Genomic DNA, 17,362 nt, shown 5'->3' on the forward strand with positions numbered 1-17,362 from the left:
TGTTTGACCTCTCTGGGCCTCATTTGTGGCTTCAACTCTAAATATCTGAGCCTATGTGCTGCTCTCTAGAATGGTTTGTCATCCTAATTGATCTGAGTTCTCTGGCCTTAGGGAAACAATGTGGCACTGTGGAAAGATCACTGGGCTCTAGAGTCAAAAGACCTGGATTCAAATTCTACCTCTGATGTTCACTACTTGTATTACCTTGGGCAAGTCATTTCACTTACACTTTCCTCCTTTACAAAATGTGGAGGTTGGACTAGATCATCACTTCTAAGGTCCCTATATCTCTAGTTCTGTAATCCAGCCTATTTTTAGAAGGACAAGAAAATTCAAAGGGAAAGCTGCTTAATTAGTTTGGCTTTGAACGTATTATTTTTGAGGTGCTTATTACTCATCTAGGTAAAGATATGCTCAATAGACAGAGCATACAGTAGGTCAATGGTAGCCCACAATTATTCATGGATCATGCGTCATCCTTTCCAGGTAACTAATTTGCATTTTAATAAGGGTTTGGAAGAGAAACATTAACCCAAAGAAATTACTCAAATGGGTGGAATTTCAGGCAAGTGGCAGGCTGGTGGAGGAAATTTCAGGGGTGAGAGATAGGAGCTAGTTGGTACCCTTCAAGTCACACCTTAAAGGTAACAGCCCACTCTGCTATTGTGTGCAGTTGGCCCAGTTTGTCTTCAGTAACTTCTCTGTGAAATGGCACTTCAGTAACTTTTCCAAGAAAACTCCATGGATGACATGGTCCGTGGGACCATGAAGAGTCAGACAGATTCAACAACAGCAAAAAGCGACTCAGAGCTGGCTAAAACCACAGTGAATCTTATTGAAGCCCTAGTGATGATGCAGCATGGGCAGATTTCTGTCGTTTTCCCCTGATTAATCTAAGGCAGTGAGAAAATGGCTTGACCAAGCCCACCAAGCTGGTATAGCCTGGATCGATTTACCAGATATCCAAGGCTCAATATAGCGTCCTCCCATGGCATTTAAAGCCTTCCACAACTTCCCTGTTTGACATTTAAAGTCTTTCACAACCTAGTTCCAATTTACCTGTCCAGTCTTCTTTTTTTTATTCCCCATCATGCTGTGTCATGCAGCCAAGCTGGACTTCCTGCTGTCCTTCACACATGGCCCTGTCACCTCTCTCTGTTCTTGTATACTGGCTGCTATTCCTCATGTCTAGGATATACTACCACACAAGGCTTCTTAAAATCCCATTTCTTTCAAAGCTCAGTTCAAGTGTCACCTTTAAGAGGAAGCTTTTCTCAATCCTCGCCCTGCCCTGGCCCCATGTTAATGCCTCATTCCAAATTGTCTTGTATTTATTGTACTGCATGTCCCAAAAGTCTTAGTTCAATTTTAAGCTTTAGTAGCTTGAAGATGCACCAACACTTTTGAGATACGGTATTTTGTAGCTATATATGTATCGCCCTCCCCACAGAATGTAAGCTCCTTGAAGGCAAGGGATATTTCATTTTTGTCCTTGCCTCGCACAGCGCCTAGCACATAATAGGAACTTAATAGATACTTGTTGGTTGATCGATTGGCAGAGGGCACCTTTCTGGTGTGCTATCACCTGGGGGCAGAATGGCCTGCTTTGAAAACAAAACAAATATGGGTTTTAACAGTTAACGCTGCTGAAAGCCAAAACCGCAAGCCGCTAGTTCACAGCCCCTAGCTCAGAAGCCTGGAAGAGGGGCAGGAACTAAGTCGGTATGTGCAGATCAGTCTCTGGCTCCAAGCTCTTGTCCTCCTATCTGCTGCTTTGTCAAAGACTTAACTACGACGGGAGTTCAAGTGGTTTCAGGGCTGATCTCGCCCTAGATGGTTTTGGGTTTGTTCGGGATGTGAGGGGGTGTGCATGCGCTTGCATTTGCTTCCAAATCTCTTCATTGACAAGTCATAAGGTTAATTGGTCAGCCCCCGATAATAGAGTTTATTTAGCTCCCGCCCGTGGGTAGAAGGCAAATGTTCCCAAAGGACTCGCTAGTGTGTTCCGGGTACCCCACGCGCCCCTCCAGCGAGGTCCACCCTGTGCGGACCCTCTCGGATGATCCCCTCAGCCTCCCATGCCAGTCCCATCGCTGGCATGCCATTTCGGGGCTGGGGTGGGGGGGCGGTGATTTGGAAGCAACCTCGGGTCTTCATCCTTCACCCGGAGCAGCCAGCCAGCAATTATTAAGTGCTGATTACTCTATGCTAAGCGCTGGAGACACAGAGAAAAGCAAAATCAACCCTCACAAAACCAACTAACCCAACAAAGCCCTCGATCTCTGTCCCCGAGGAGCGCGCATTCTAACAGGGGGAGCAACAGCACTGTCATTTTTGTGCGTTGTGTGGATTTTTGAAATTCTTGGCCAAGGCGCATTGGCTCAAACTGGAGCTGGCAGCCTTTTAAAATGAAACAGAGCAAAAACTTCCCAAAATATAAGTTGAATCTGGGCCAAGAGGCTGCAAAACGGGAACACTTCGAAGGTCTGGGGTGGGGGTGCCCCAGGGGATTAGAGGCGTGCCGCGCCTCGACCCCAAGGCACCCAACTGGCCAGTGCAGTCCCCCGAAACTGTCCTGCTCCTCGGCGACGACACAAAACGACCCTATCTCTCTGACCCCGACAACCTAGAAAGCTCCCACTGCTCTTACTCCCCCAGCACTCCCTGCTCCCCAGCTGCCCCAAAGCCAGAGAGACAATTTGGCACCTCAGCCTGAGAAGCCCAGGGAATTCTGGGAATTGTAGTCCTGTCTCACCGCCGGCGGCGCCTGCGAGACCCTTGACTTGGACTACATTGCCCAGGGAGCCAAGAGGGGTATATAAGCCGCGGCGAAGCGGAGCCCAAGTGCAGTAACCATGTGGATGTTCTGCTGAACCGTTTCCTGAAACTCACTGGGGTGGGAGGAGGAGGAGGTGGTGGTGGAGGTGGCGGAGGAGAAGAAGAAGAAGGAGGGGGAGGAAGAGAAGCAGCAGCAGGAGGAGGAGAGGGGAGGTGGAGGGAGCGAGAGTAAGGCGAGTAAGGCGAGGCGAGGCGAGGCGAGGCTAGGAGAGGCTAGGCATCCGACGGGACGAGACGAGACGCAGGAGGGGTGCGTGTCCGCGTCCATCCTAGCGGGACCGAGCCCCAGCTTCGGGGACATGGAGTTACAAAGTAGCTGCTAACGCTGTCCCAGCCCGGCTCCCACAGCGAAGCAGGCACTGCTCCTGGGGGCGACAAGGTACGGTCTCGGATCGGGGGAGAGCTGCAAGCGTGCGGGGAAGTGACCGAGGGAGAGACGGAGCAGAACTTTTCTGCTCCGCCCTCCCCGGGCGCTCTGGGCTCGGCACGGTTCGGGGCTTCTAGCACACAATTGAAGTGTCCTTGTCAATTATCTGTTTTCCCTCCTTTTGCATGTAGGTTCCCCCTCCGCTCTCCAGAGCAACTAGCTTGCAGATAGCGGGTTCAGTCCCGCTCCCTCCCCCAGCCCCAAGTTAGGAGCTAGGGACCAGTAGCAGGAAATAGGTCCGGGGGTGGAGGAGTGGACTGGGTAAAGGGAGGGGGGCATGGCAATGAGCGAGTGTATCTCCTCAAGGAAACAATCTTGAAAAAGAAATGTAGCCCTCCCGCTGCACGGTTTGGAAATGCATGCGAGTGTTCGAGCCCTGGTCTGCGTGGTGCCCGGAGCGGGGGCGGGAGGGGGGTGAGGAGGAGGGGGTGGAAAAGGTGCAAAGGAAGAAAACGGGGGCCGAACAGATGAGGTTTGGGAACGTAGCCTGTTTGTGCTGGGGGAGCGGGGCGAGGATGCCCAGCATCGCAAAGGATGCCATCCCCTTTTCCTCCAGCAAACAAGTGCTTGGGGATCTGCTCACACTTTTCCCCCTGAACTGTTTGGATATTGCAGAGATGCGAGATATATAGTGTTATCTGTCGCCTTTATGTAGTGTGTGCCAGAAATAGAGAAATCACCGTCAGGTTTTAGATCTAGGCTGAGGCCGAATCATGCAGGGACGAGCTAATCAAGTTTGTAGGAGGTTACCTGAGGGAAGGGATCTAACTCTTATTAGATAAGCTGTTCTTGGTGTCGTGAACAGACACCACTGACGTTCTATGGCCCTTGTAATAAGTCATTTTTCTTCCTTTTTTTTTTTTTTAAACTCAGGCGCTGACCCAGTGGAGCAGGAACTGTACCACCCCAGTTTGGGTGTGCTGTAGATACTGTTGGCTTAGCCTGTGACAGGTGAGTGCAATCAGTTAACGAGCATTGTTTCCTAACTACCCCCTTGCCCTTAAAAGCTGTCAGAACTGAGATGGAGGAAGAGAAAGGACTTGTAGGGCTCAGGATATAGTATTGATTATCCCACCTTGCTGACAGTTCTGTGGAGCAAACACATGGCATGGGGTAGTTGAGTTGCCTTTGGGAATCAGTCACTATTCTAGCACCCAGAGTCAGAATTGTAATAGACAAATTAAAGATCTGTAAGAGGGTAGGAATGTCATTAAATGGGGGAAGACAAGAGAAAATCTGACTTGTTAGGTAGTGTTCATGTGATTTAAATTTTCAAAGAGATACTGTGTTTCATCTGCCAAGCATATAAGCAAAATTAACTGCCTCAAAAATAACTTTCCACCAAGTGAATAGTGTTTGTCAGTTTAGGAGTGCATGGGAAGAAAGGACTGTCTTTGGGTAAATGAAATAATCGCAGCTGATTTTGGTTTATTTATTTATATGAAAAAGCTAAGTCAAATCTAGAAATGAAGGAGAAAATATCAGCATTCAGCATTTGGCCTGAATCCAAGCACATGTCAAAGGATTCAATAAGTTAATGCTGTTGGAGTGCCTTCTGTGGGATATGAGTTGGGGCCAGGGTTTCTGCTATAAACACAGGCCCGCCAGCTTTTCCAGATTGGCTTGAGATGCGTTAGTGGAGGGAGGCTCCTATTGTGTACATACGTCCATGCAACTGTAGGCTTGCCCGTCTGAAGTTTTCTTCTTAAATGGTCAAAAAACAGGGCCACGGGGGTGGACGGGTCTTGGTAACTCATGTAACAGTCTAAATATTTAGCTGTTCCCTGGGCTACAGTCTTTGGGCTTTTTTAATTTGAAAAGAAAAAAAAATCAGACACTTCATTAAAGAGGTGTAGCGCTTTTGTTTCCTGTTGATAAAATTCTCAGGAGTGCTAAAGGAGTGGGAAGCATTTGTACTCTATTCATCTGTATTTGTGGAGGGACTTGGCCCATTAATTCATGTGGTGCTAATGAGGTTAAAGCTGGGAGTTCCATCCCCTTCTGTACTGAGCAGAGCAGCTTCACAGCCACAGACTGGCCCTCCCTCTCTGGCCACGATGCTTCTCAGATGCCTGCGTACAAATTCTCTCTCTCATATCCTCCATATCCTTATTGGTAGACCTGTTTATAAGAGCCATATAGCTTTGATTTCTTCAAGGACTGGAATTTTCTGGGATGGTTTCTTGCTTTCTGAAATCAAAGTAAGTTGTTTGGGGTTGTTAAAAAGAATGCTGGGTAGGGAGTCACAAGGACCCAGCCTGGTTCTGCTCCTTGTTGCTCATGTAGGCAAATTACCTGGACTCTCTGGATCTCAGTATTGTCATCTGTAAACAGGGGATGGGGGCTTCACTGATGGCCCTGAAGCTCCTTCTTCTTCTAAGCCTGTGTGATCTTATGATCCTATCCAGATTGAGTGTAACATTAATTATTACAAAACCTTGGATAATTTCAAAGTTTGTCACCTAGGGGGTGGATCACTAGGGCTTGCTTAGTCTGCCCAGGTTGCTACCTTATTCAAAAAGAGATACTTCATTTCGGAAGAAAGCCTCGGTCTCATTAGGGAGTAGTGTGGGTCCTTTACTATGAAGTCACGCATTTAAAAGTCTGAGAATGTAATGACTGGTTTCAGCTTAATTCTTTGAACCACTTTTGAAGTGAGATACTATTTTCTGCTGTGTGTTTGCAGGCAAAGGCAAGTGATCATCATAATAGCTAACATCCTATAGTGCTTTCAAGTTTGCAAAATGCTTTACATGAGACTAGAATTCATCATCATTTATTCATTCATTTTGCAAATATTGTGAGTCCCAGTTCTAATTCATCATAGAATCTTGAACAATTCAGTGTCCCTTTTGGAGGCTCAATTATCTTTGTCTTTTTTTTTTTTTTTTGGACTAGGCAGTGGGGTTAAGTGACTTGCCTAGGGTCATACAGCTAATACGTGTCAAGTGTCTGAGGCTGGATTTGAATTCAGGCCCTCCTGACTCCCGGGCCAGTGCTCTATCCACTGCGCCAGCTAGCTGCCCCTTTTGTTTGTTTTTGTTTTTGTTTTGTTTTGTTTGGACTTCAGTTATCTTTGAAATAAAGGATCTGGGCTAGATGGTCTCTCAGGATCCTTCCAACTGAAACAACTTATCACTCTGATTTATGGAACCATTATTATGTGCAAGGCATTGCTTTGGACCCTGGGGAAGATCCCAAGATGATAAGGTATTCCTTAGTCCTCAAGGGACTTATTTAGTACAATGTAAATGAAAGAACTAGCAGGAAAAATTTGATAAAATAAATTCACAGCTTAAACTGTAAATGTGAATGTTGATGTCTCTTGGCATAACCTTGAAGCTTACTTTGTTGCTCGCTGTGTATTTTTTTTTTCATTTTGAAAGTACAGGCTGCCCTTTGGCTAATCCAGTTCAGAGCAGAAAAGCCTCTCAAGGTTTTCTTTCCTTTATCAGCCCTGGAAGGTTCTGCATGTTCCAATTGGTATATCTAGCCCTAGTGAGTTTTCTTTAAAGCCTCTTTTTTTCTTAAACAAAACTCTGATAGAAGCCCATCATCCCGTAGTACTGAGATGAATTATGTTGACATCTGTGTTGGATCTCATGCGATATGTTTTAATAGTGACAAGATATCCTCCACATTGATATTCTGCTTGAAAGAGAATGGCTTTGTTTGTTCTTTGAGAACCTAAACAGAGGTAGAATGTAGGAGAATAAGGAGATGAATTAGTAGAATAAGAAAGATGAAAGTCTGTAGGATAGATTTGGGAACTGTTGCCTTATTTAAAGGGGGGGAAGAACAAAGCTAAAGAAAAAAGTCAGTAAACAAATTATCCACTTTCAGAGAATTGTTGAGGAAGTTTATCAGATGGCTTTTTAGGCTCCATGGGAAATCTGTTTGTGCTTTTTTTTTTCAAGTGGACTGCTTATGAAGAAACCAGAGTACAAAAAGCAGAAAAATAAAATTCAAATTTGGCTTAGAGTTCTTTTTCTAGGCCAAACTGCTCTGGGATAGACCTGGTTTAAGCAGAGTCTACACAAGGCAGATGTGTTGCATTAATTGCTGTTGGATTGATTTTGTTAAAAACAAACAAATACACACACACACACACACACACACACTCACACAGTGCATTCATAGGCTATTTGTTGTATTCTCTGTTGCTGACATGCTGTCCTAAAGAGTGGAACTCAGGATTAGAGTAGCTTGTCTTGACTGATATTAGTGCGTTGATATAAGCATTGCTGTTGCTTTTGGAAAGTGGACGGTGTCTTAGAGGTTGGCTTTTGAGAACTAAGGAAAGGAATCGAATGCAGGGTTTCCCATGGCAGCCTGCAGTCTTCAGCAGCAATAGAACATAAGATCTTTGAGGACAGGAACTATTTGAGGTTTTTCTGAACTTGTATCCCCAGCACTTAAAACGGTGCCATTAGCACTTTTTTTTTTGTCCTAAGCTAAGATTGTGTTACTGTATGGAACTCCCAGTGTGCCAGCTCCCTCCAGTGATGCAGATGGGCACCTCTTCTGTCACTTTTAACACTTTAGATAGTGGAGTTGTGTGTCTTATCAGTAGCCACACAAATAATGTGTCAGGATTTAAATCCAGGTTTACCTGAATCCAAGGCTGAACCTAGGTCCACTCTGACATCCTGCCTCTTGTTTTGCACAGTTTTCCCCAGACTACTAAAGGGGTTCATGGCAAAAAAAAAAAATTAGAAAGGAACTCCTAGCTTAAGGGAAGATCGAGTGCCAGAGCCAAGCTACCACATGAACCCTCCCTAAGAGAAGCCAACACATCATAATCCCTGCAGCTCATACACTGGGCCTACACATCAGTTTGGTTAAAGGGCCAGCCCTAACAAATGGGGTTTAAGATGAAGACATTCTTGCTGACTTGTAGAATTGAGCTATTAGATCTTTTATTCAACAGTTTCCAAGCTCTTGCACACTTTCCCATTGTGACATAAATTCCAGTTGGAGGTGAGTAGTAGACCCCATTTCTATGTTTTTCATTCGTATTCTTTAGTATCAGGCGGTCAGCTGGCACTTCTTGTACCTGTTAGTATGCCTGCCTCTCTGCTCCCCTTCTAATTTGCTGAAGGTGGGGAAGGGAGGCTGTTCGTCTAGACTCAGTCAGTAAACATTTGTCAAGCATCTGCCATGTATGATGGCTACACTGTTGTGGGTGCTGTGGATACAAAGACACAGTGCAGACCAGCCGTGTCCTAAAGGATCTTACATTCCCCTAGAGAGTACCAGCATGTGTGCAGATAGGTACATGGTCAATTAACAAACCTTTATCACCTGTTATGGGCCAGGTGCTGTGGAAACAAGTAACAAAATGACAATAAATACTGATTAACTTCACCTAGTACTTTAAAGTTTTTGAAGAGCTCTCTCTCTCTCCCTCTCTCCCCCCTTCTTTCTCCCTATACGTAGATGAAATCTCATTTGAGCCTCACACCAACTTTGTGAGATAAGTTCTGCCGGTGTGATTATCTCCTACTTATAAATGAGGAAGATAAAGTTCAGAGAGTTTAAGTGGGTCCTTGGGCCCCAGGGTCTTATGTTTAATGAGTGTCAATTCTTTTTTTTTTTTTAGTCAATTGGGGTTAAGTGACTTGCCCAGGGTCACACAGCTAGTAAGTGTCAAATGTTTGGTCTGAGGCCGGATTTGAACTTGGGTCCTCCTGACTTCAGAGCCGGTGCTCTATCCATTATGCCACACAACCTTTCCAATATAAATCTTATGATAGAATGATTGATTTGGAGCCGGAAGTGATCTTAAAGGCAAACTAGTCCAGTTTTTTCATTTTCAGGTGAGGTAAGTGACCTCTCCAAGGTCACAGAGATTGTAAGTGATAGTAACCCAGTTGCTCTGACTCCAAATCCAGTACTTTTTTGACTGTGTTCTTCATGTTTCCCAAATCTGTACAAATATATACAATTTCAGGAGAAAAGGAGCATTAACAATCCAGATCAGGAAAGGCCTTATGAACAAGGTAGCCCCTGATTGGTGCTTTGAAGCAGAGGAAGATCCTAGGAGATGATTAAGAAATAAGCTACTGGAAGAAGGAGGTCTGTTCTGAATAAAACCCAAGGGCTTGGACTTGGTGACATCTTTGATGCTTCCATCCAGATGTTCCACTTTGTCCCTGATAGCTGGCAGTACCAGAGAGGGGACCTTTACGTCTTCCTGGGGGTGTCACTAGATCTGTATTACTCAGCTCGGCAGTTATGAAGCACCTGCTAGGTACCATTCTCTGGACATGTCATTGGCAGAAGCAAGAACCAAAGTAGGCCTTGCCCTTAGTGAGCTTAGAGTCTACAGACTGTCTTTACCTCCCCCTGTGGCTCACACATCTGCCCAGTATTTCTGTCAGGAAGAGAAAAACCAGTTTGGGGAAGAGGGAAATTCAGTCCCAGGTGCAGGACTGTAGAAGTCAGGGCCTAATTTCTGTGGTTTCACCTGCTTTATTTTCTCATGATTGAAAAATTACCGCAAGAGTCTTCCTAGCCAGAACATTCTGGCCACGTGTTCATTCTAGTGCATGTGTGTGTATGTACATGTATGTATGTGCACACATGTGTTTGCACATTGTGGAATATAACATCACAACAATTACCTTCAGAAACCATGGGCTTCTAACTAGATGGTAGCCAGAAAGTGTATGGTGTAGTCTTGTAGGGTGGGTTTTCTAGAGGACTTTGCAGTTTGAGACTATTGTTTGGTGTTACTAATAACAATAAAGAGCAGTGGGAGTGATATGTAAATGAGAAACCAGAACCTTACTCTTGGTAATAGCCCTACTTTACTGAAGTGGGAGAAGGGAACTCTTGAGGGCTGAGTAGAGACTCCTCTCTGGGTGGGCAAAACAGGTAACATCTGTGTGTATTCATTTCCTCTTTTGCTGAATGAGTATAAAAATATCTGCTGCTTATTGCATACACAGTCTAATTAACTGGTATTTGTGAAGGCCTTGTCCCATGGTGTAGTAGAGAATGGGAGGGCATTGAATCAGGAGAACCTGAGTGGTGTCCTGCCTGTGACCATGGAGAGACACTGATTAACCTTTTGGTGCTCCCAGACAACTTGAGAACATAGTTAGTGGATGGAATGTGTTTCTAATAAACCAGTAAAGTCAGTTCACATCTATTAAAGCCTCCGCTATGTGCCAGACACTGCACGATGGTGCTAAGCATACAAAGCCAAGAGGCCCCCACTCATGGAGTGTATATTTTCTTAGGCTATTTCACACTGATGAAATTATACATGCAGATTAAAAAAAAACAAAAAACAAGCCAACTTCATCCAAACCTAATGACTTTTCCCCCCTTCAGTAGCATCTACCTTGGCTTGATCATCTTTTTTCCTCTTTCTTGTTATTTTTCATAGTCACATTACAGCGTGGGGCTTACTTGGACCTGGCTCCAGAAGAATCAGGAGACCTTGATCCTGGGTTTGGCTTTGCTGCTGCCGAGAGAAGGTCCTTTGGGCCTCACTTTTCAAATCTTTGAAATGAGAATGATGAAGTCAGTGATCCCAAAGGTCACTTCTTTGACTCGGCAATGGTGAACCAAATCCAGTAAAGTTTAGGGGATGTTTGTTGTACTGGCAGTCAGGGTCAAGAGAGGGCTGGAAAGGAACACAAGTGTCTTCCTATCATATACAAAACTACATCTGTGCAGATGTCAATGTATCTTGAATCATGTGTATAACATTTGATTTTTTTTTTAGTGGATATGTGGTAACAATCATAAGATAGTAGATTTAAAACTGAAAGGTACCTTAGAGGTTATCTAATGCAACCCTGTAGTTTTTAGTTAGGGAAACTGAGGCCCAGACATTTTGAGCACCTTGCCTATGGTTATGTAGTGAATCAGAAACAAGGTCCTCTGGTTCTGATTCCAGCATTCTTTCTACAGTCCCATAAAACATCACATTATAAAAGTGAAAGATGGGGCAGCTAGATGGTGCAGTAGATAGAGCACTGGCCCTGGAGTCAGGAGGACCTGAGTTCAAATCCGGACTCAGACACAATACTTACTAGCTGGGTGGCCCTAGGCAAGTCACTTAACCTGGATTTCATCACCAAAAAAAAAAATAAATAAAAGTGAGAGACTTTTGAAGGCTGTATAATTACTATATGAAGGAATTAGAGAATCACTCTGTAGTTATGTGGTTTTAAGACCATTCTATTTCTGACTGTCTTGGGGCATCTAGGAAGACTACAGAGAGCTAAAGTTTCAAGTTTTAATGGTTTACTTTTGGACCAGTTTGAAAACGAAAGCAGGATTAAAATTTTTTTTTTTGCTTTGAGAGAATTACCGTTCAGAATTGAATAAAGTTTTTTGTGGTGGACACAATCTGAATTTCTAAAGATGGTCTGATGACTGAAGATTAGATTAGCAGGTAGCAGTAGTGAAAGGGGATGGGGACTCAGAAATGCATTGTTGCTCATGACTATTTCACAACTCAAGTTTTATCTTCAATTATCTTTGCTTAAAGGAAGTTCTGAAATTTTACCCAGGGACATCCAGAGCTGTAGTGAAATGAGTCACCTGGTTGAAAAAAGAAAATTTAGAAGAGAAAAACTAGAACTAGACGAATGGAGATGTGTTCACTGTCTTATTTATGGTTAGATTAGCCTGTGTCTTTTGGGGTAAGAGATTAGAGTGATGCCTCTCTGTCTTCCAGAGAGGAGCTTTTTTGTGATTGACTGTAGCTTGATAAAATAATAATGATAATGATGACAATGACAAGGATGAAGACAATGGTGATGATGATGAGGATGATAATGATGTTACCAGTAATAACTGATATTTACTTTTGTGCCTCCTTACTTCCTTAAAAGTATTGCAATTCCCATTTTAGAGTTGAGAAAACTGAGATTTAGCAAGAAAATGCAATCTGCCTTGGGCCATAAAATCAGCAAGTTTGAAAGGCAGGGTAGGACTCCCGGCTTTCTAAACTCCAAGTCTCGTGGTACCACACTGCCTCTCACATGCAGTAGTGTCTGAGCTTCATTTTCTCATGCACCTATGCTTTCCTCCTTAACTATTGTGGTTCACTTTACTATACTCTTATCTCCAATCATTCAAAAATGCTCTGGTGCCCTGTTTACCCTCAAGCTAAAGGCTCTTAAGCCAGGAGTTTTTGTAGGCATTGTGATTAGCATGGTATATTATTTTATAATCCATAATGTCCTTTGAGGCTCACTTCTGCCATCAGGCCTTCCCTGATCCCCTCTTTTGGGGCCCTCAGCTTCCTCAGGTTACCTCGTAGATCCTCATCTGGGCACGTGTTGTATGCCCTCCATAGGATGTAAGCTACCTACCTGAAGGCAAGGGCTATTTCCTTTTGGTCTTTGTACACCAGCAGGAGTGGGGACTTCACGAATGTTTCTCGAGTGGAGTTGCCTGTGTTTCTGAGAGGTCAGCCGACTTGTGGCTTCCTGGTCTCCCAGATGTTCTTAAGACCTCTCGCATGCTGCCTGATTTAGAGGGTGGCTCCTGGATGATTGTCTTCCCCTTAAAATTACATTTGCAGAGCAAATAGAAATAGAACCAGGCCTAGCCTGGTTGGACTTGGCAAACCTGTGACTCTCACTGGATGTTGGAAAATAAAAGCCAAAAAGAAATGGAGTTACAGGCTGGCTGGTTTAGTGGCAAGTGCTTGGTTGTGTCTTTCTAACTGGGAGCTATAGTAGAAGATTCATTTTAGACTCCTGTAGGGCTTTTATGAAGAGTTTGATTTTGCCACGGTGGATATGGGGGATTCCCAGATTCCCAGAGCTGCACTGGGCCTGAGTCCAGCCCTCTGGTTTTAGTCCTCTTCTGGGACCCAGAGAAATGAAAATGACTTGCTTTGAGGTTAGACAATGAGTTAGTGGCAGGGTCAGACCTGGAATCCAGGTCTTCTGACTATATTGTTCAAGGCTTTGCTTTGAAAGTCATAGGACATGGATTCAAATTCCACCTCTGAAGTTTACTTTACTACTTCTTTGACCTTGAGTAGATCACTGAACCTTAGTGGGCCTCATTTTGCTCGTCTGTAAAATGGGGAGATTTGACTACTTGCCCTGTGAGAGCCCTTTCAGTTTTAGATCTGTGATCTTTTGACCTTTTTTTCCTTTTTTTTGGTGCCTTTTTTTCCTTTTCACTTTTTATTTTCTCTTTTAAAAATGATAGAGGAAGAAGGCTTATTAGAGTGTCAGCTTGTACTGAGAGATTCAGGCAAATGAATCTCAAATTTTCATGTAATTCTTTATTGAAACTGTGAGCCCTGGACATTCTTTGGGAAGAGATTGAGGTGTTGGCAAACATGGCTCCAGGGACTCTGACCACTCCTGGAGCTATTCTCTATACAGATCATCTTGAGAAGATAGGCAGGGTTTTCTTTTTTTCTTTAATGTGATAATGACAGTTTTGGGATATCTTTTCTACCAGGGACTCTTGCATTCCATGAACTGATTTTTTAAGAAAAAAATGTAATAACTATATTACAGTATAATTGGCTAACTTTGCAATCCTATATATTTTATTTTATGCATCCACAAACATTATTTGGAGGAGTCTGTAGACTTTGTCCTGCTGACAGTGAGTCCAAGACTCACCCTCCCCCACCCCGAACAAAACAAAACGGACCACTGAGAGCCTCTTCTTTACACAGCTGTGAATAGTGTATAGAAATCTAGTACCTGGATGAAATTTATTCCAGTAAGCATTTATTTTTCCCTACTCTGTGCCAGGTACTTACAATGGGAAAGGTCCAGCACGGCAGTGACTGGAAAGGCAGTGTCAGTGTTAGAAGCTTGGGTTCAAGCTCTGTCTCTGACAGTGTCTGGCTGTGACTCTTTCAAGACCAGGACTTGCAGAAGTTGCTTATTGACATCGGTAGAGTAGTTTTCTCATCAGGAGCTCCCTTTATACCATTGAAACCATAGATGTGGACCAAAAAAATTCCTGGAACCATCCCAGAAGCTGGGAATACCAAGACAAAAAATGACCCAATCCATACATTCAAGGCATTTACATTCTGCTGGATTGGGCTGTGAATATTTAGAGATGTGGGGAGACCATTTTGATGCAGCTGCTCATCTGTTGGTTGGAAATCTAGTGCACCAGAGTGTGCATGTGAGTGAGTCTGGGTGCATATTCGTGTGTGTTCAAACCCTTGCGTATAGAAATTTATACTTCATGATACTTTGCAGTTTTTGTCTAAAGGTCAAACAATGTAAAACCCCTTAAATCTAGAAGTGAAATGTCTCTTAAAATATGAAATATCAGAAATATAATGATGTAGGATGTGAGCTTCTTGAGGGCAGACACAGGCTCGTTTGATGTGTTTCTGTCTCAGTGCCTTGCACATTGCAGGTGCTGGATAAATATTTGCCAAATTGGATGTAATTACATAGTACTGTTTTCCCTATAGGAGCATAGGCTCCCTGTTGTTGTTCCTCCTCTGTTCTCAAAGAGGTGATATCTTGACTTGAATGTAAATTGTATTTAAGTGAGGCTGAGCTTCCCAAAGTTGTTGCTCTGGCCCTCTCCTCCGGAATCATTGAAGCCCTGTGGCTAGACCGAAGTCAAGATGACTGGGAAGCAGGGAGTGACCTTGGCCTTTCTAAGGCTCCCTGTAGGCACATAGGCTCATAGATCAAGAATTGATAGGGTCCTTAGAAGGTTATGTGCTCTAACTTTATTTTCAGGGATGCTTTCTAACTTTGTAACTGAGGTATGCCATCTTTTGTTCCTATACCCCCAACTCACTCTGGGGGCAGGACATAACAGTTATATGATTCTCTTAAAGTTCCTGTGAGTTTCTGAAGACATCAACATAAAAAGAAACTCTTCTCTTTAATGCTGGCCGCATCTCGTGTGAGTTTGTAGTGTTGGGTGCAGATGTTCTTCTTACCATCTTTATTTTTGTGATAGCTCCATTTTTGTTCTACCACAGATTTAGGTTGAAATTAAAATGTCATGCCTGCTGTCAGTGGACTAGTCCTGCTGATGGAATCCTTGTCAAAGAAGTTACAAAAGTAGAGCTCAGAGCCTTGACCTTAACTTGCTTTACTACTTGAACGTAACAAGAAGATGCCTTGGGAAAGGGCATTCTCTCCCCATTCTCTTGAGTGATATCCAGAAAATTGCCAGTTGTGAGGTAATTGAATAGTCAGACTCATCGAGCAGGCTGATTAAGAAATGGATAGTGGACTGCATAGAGCATCTTTAGGCTTTGACAGCTATGATTAGCTTTGCCTGATTTTAAGGTATTTATGGTGGTCTGGTTACTGGAAGTCAGACTGTCAGGCTTGAGTAGCCAGGTGGTTCCATGTTTAAATAAACAAGTGTGGTTTGCTTTTCTGTGTGCAATTGTAAAAATCAGGGGATTGGAGAGTCAAGGTCGCTTGATGGGTATCAAAGTATAGTCACACTATCTTCCTCATGGGAAGGAGCAGAAGAATGTTGTGGAGGGGAATATGAGATTTAAAGTGAAAGGATGGGGGTCCCAATCCTGGGGCTGCTTCTTATTTCCTGTGGGACTTTGGGCAACTAAGGCCTCAGCCTGGAGCAATGGACAGAGAATTGGGCTCACTTAATCTCTTTGGGTTTTAGTTTCATTTTCAGTAGATTGAGGGGGTTGGATTAAATCGGGGGTTCCTTACCAAGGGTTTTAGTGTTTAAATGCATTTAGTAAAATACATCAGATTGCAAAAGAAACCAATTATACTGGAATACTGTATTTCCATGTACTTTCCAGTAAAGATTTAAAAAAAAAACCCCACCCATTTCTCAGACCTCAGGTTAAAACCCCTAGTTCTAGTTGAACTTTTGTATTTACTTTGTTTATGCTTTGTACTTTTTTGGGCACAGGCCCTCCTTCTCTAGGTCAGGGACTGTTGTCTTTTTCTGTCCTTGTTTCCCTGGCAGCGCTGAGGTGGAGGAGCTAAGGAGCTGACCTTGAAGCCAGGAAGACCTGGTTTCAGGTCCTGTTTGGGACCCACACTGGCTTTGTGAATGTAGGCAAGTCGCTTAACCTCTTCTTGCCTTAGGCAACTCCCTAAGACTCTAAGCTGCAGAGAAAGAGCTGATCAGTCTTGGTAGAGGGAGTTTTCTCACCTGGGGATTCCCTACACTAGTGATATCACTAGTCTAGGCCCTGTCTGTGGCACATTACCTGGGACAATAGTTGGAGCCCCTAGAAATGGTGCTTGAGTTGACTGGAATCAGCCTCCAAGGACTGATGCAATCCTGGGGTAACCCTTGGGTTAATTTTTTAAGTGTTCTAATTTAGCCTTAGTTTCAGGGGTTGCTAACTTCTTAAATCTGAATTTTGTGTAGGTGGAAGAGGAGATCTTAGAAAAACTAATCTAACGCAAGGAGTGCAATATGTGTCTGGGAAATAAAGATGGGGAAAATTACAATAAGTGGATTCTTTGCCATTGTCAAAGCTTTTTGCAAAAATGCTTGCGTTCTGTACAGTGAAATGAACACTTTGTTTGCCTGTGATTGTAATCCTTAGCCCAGTTTAACCCTACTGAAATAGAAGAAATTCAGAAGGTCATTGTCATTTCTCTGAATGTTTCTATAAGAGCTATTAAATTCCCAAAGTGGGCCATACGGCCCCCTGCGGAGCACTGGACTGATGAAGGGGAGGGGCACAGTAGCCTCAAGTGCAATGGAGGGGCATTGAATAAAAATAAGGGAACCGTGGAAGCATAAGAAAAGAAGAGAAGATAAGAAAATTTTGAAAAATTGCTCATATATATTTCATTTGTTGTGTAACAGAGTTAAAGTCATAGTGATGACATTATTTTTCAGATAAACACACAAAATGCAAGTTATAACCAATCAGTGGTCAAGTTAGCCCGACAGGTCTTAACAAGCAAGTGTTGGCAGGCCAGTGTGCTAGGTTTTGTTGGCAAGTCCAGCATGCATCGGCAGGAATATGTGTGTGTGATGACTTGTTTACAATATAAAACTATGTGATTATACGATGTAGTACTACATCATCAAAATTTCAATGCAGGAAAAGCCCCATAAATTTACAATGAATTATTAAATTTAAGATGCATCATTTAAAAAAAATACATA

General features: G+C 43.5%; 1 protein-coding gene across 9 annotated transcripts in view; it reads left to right on the plus strand.

The window, feature by feature from the left end:
• The first annotated feature begins 2,911 nt into the window (after positions 1 to 2,911).
• ITPR1 (inositol 1,4,5-trisphosphate receptor type 1) overlaps positions 2,912 to 17,362 on the plus strand; it is a 393,174-nt gene continuing 378,723 nt past the window's right edge. For 4 of the 9 annotated variants that reach the window (XM_078152159.1, XM_078152160.1, XM_078152161.1 and 1 more), the window contains exons 1-2: positions 2,912 to 3,217; positions 4,139 to 4,216. The gene's annotated coding sequence lies outside the window, so the exon portion shown is untranslated. The remainder of the gene's footprint in view (positions 3,218 to 4,138; positions 4,217 to 17,362) is intronic. The other 5 variants (XM_078152163.1, XM_078152166.1, XM_078152164.1 and 2 more) reach the window with 3 other exon arrangements.

This window comes from Phascolarctos cinereus, unplaced genomic scaffold (genome assembly GCF_003287225.1).
Source record: "Phascolarctos cinereus isolate Bilbo 61053 unplaced genomic scaffold, phaCin_HiC Scaffold_4;HRSCAF=312, whole genome shotgun sequence".
Lineage (NCBI taxonomy): Eukaryota > Metazoa > Chordata > Mammalia > Diprotodontia > Phascolarctidae > Phascolarctos > Phascolarctos cinereus.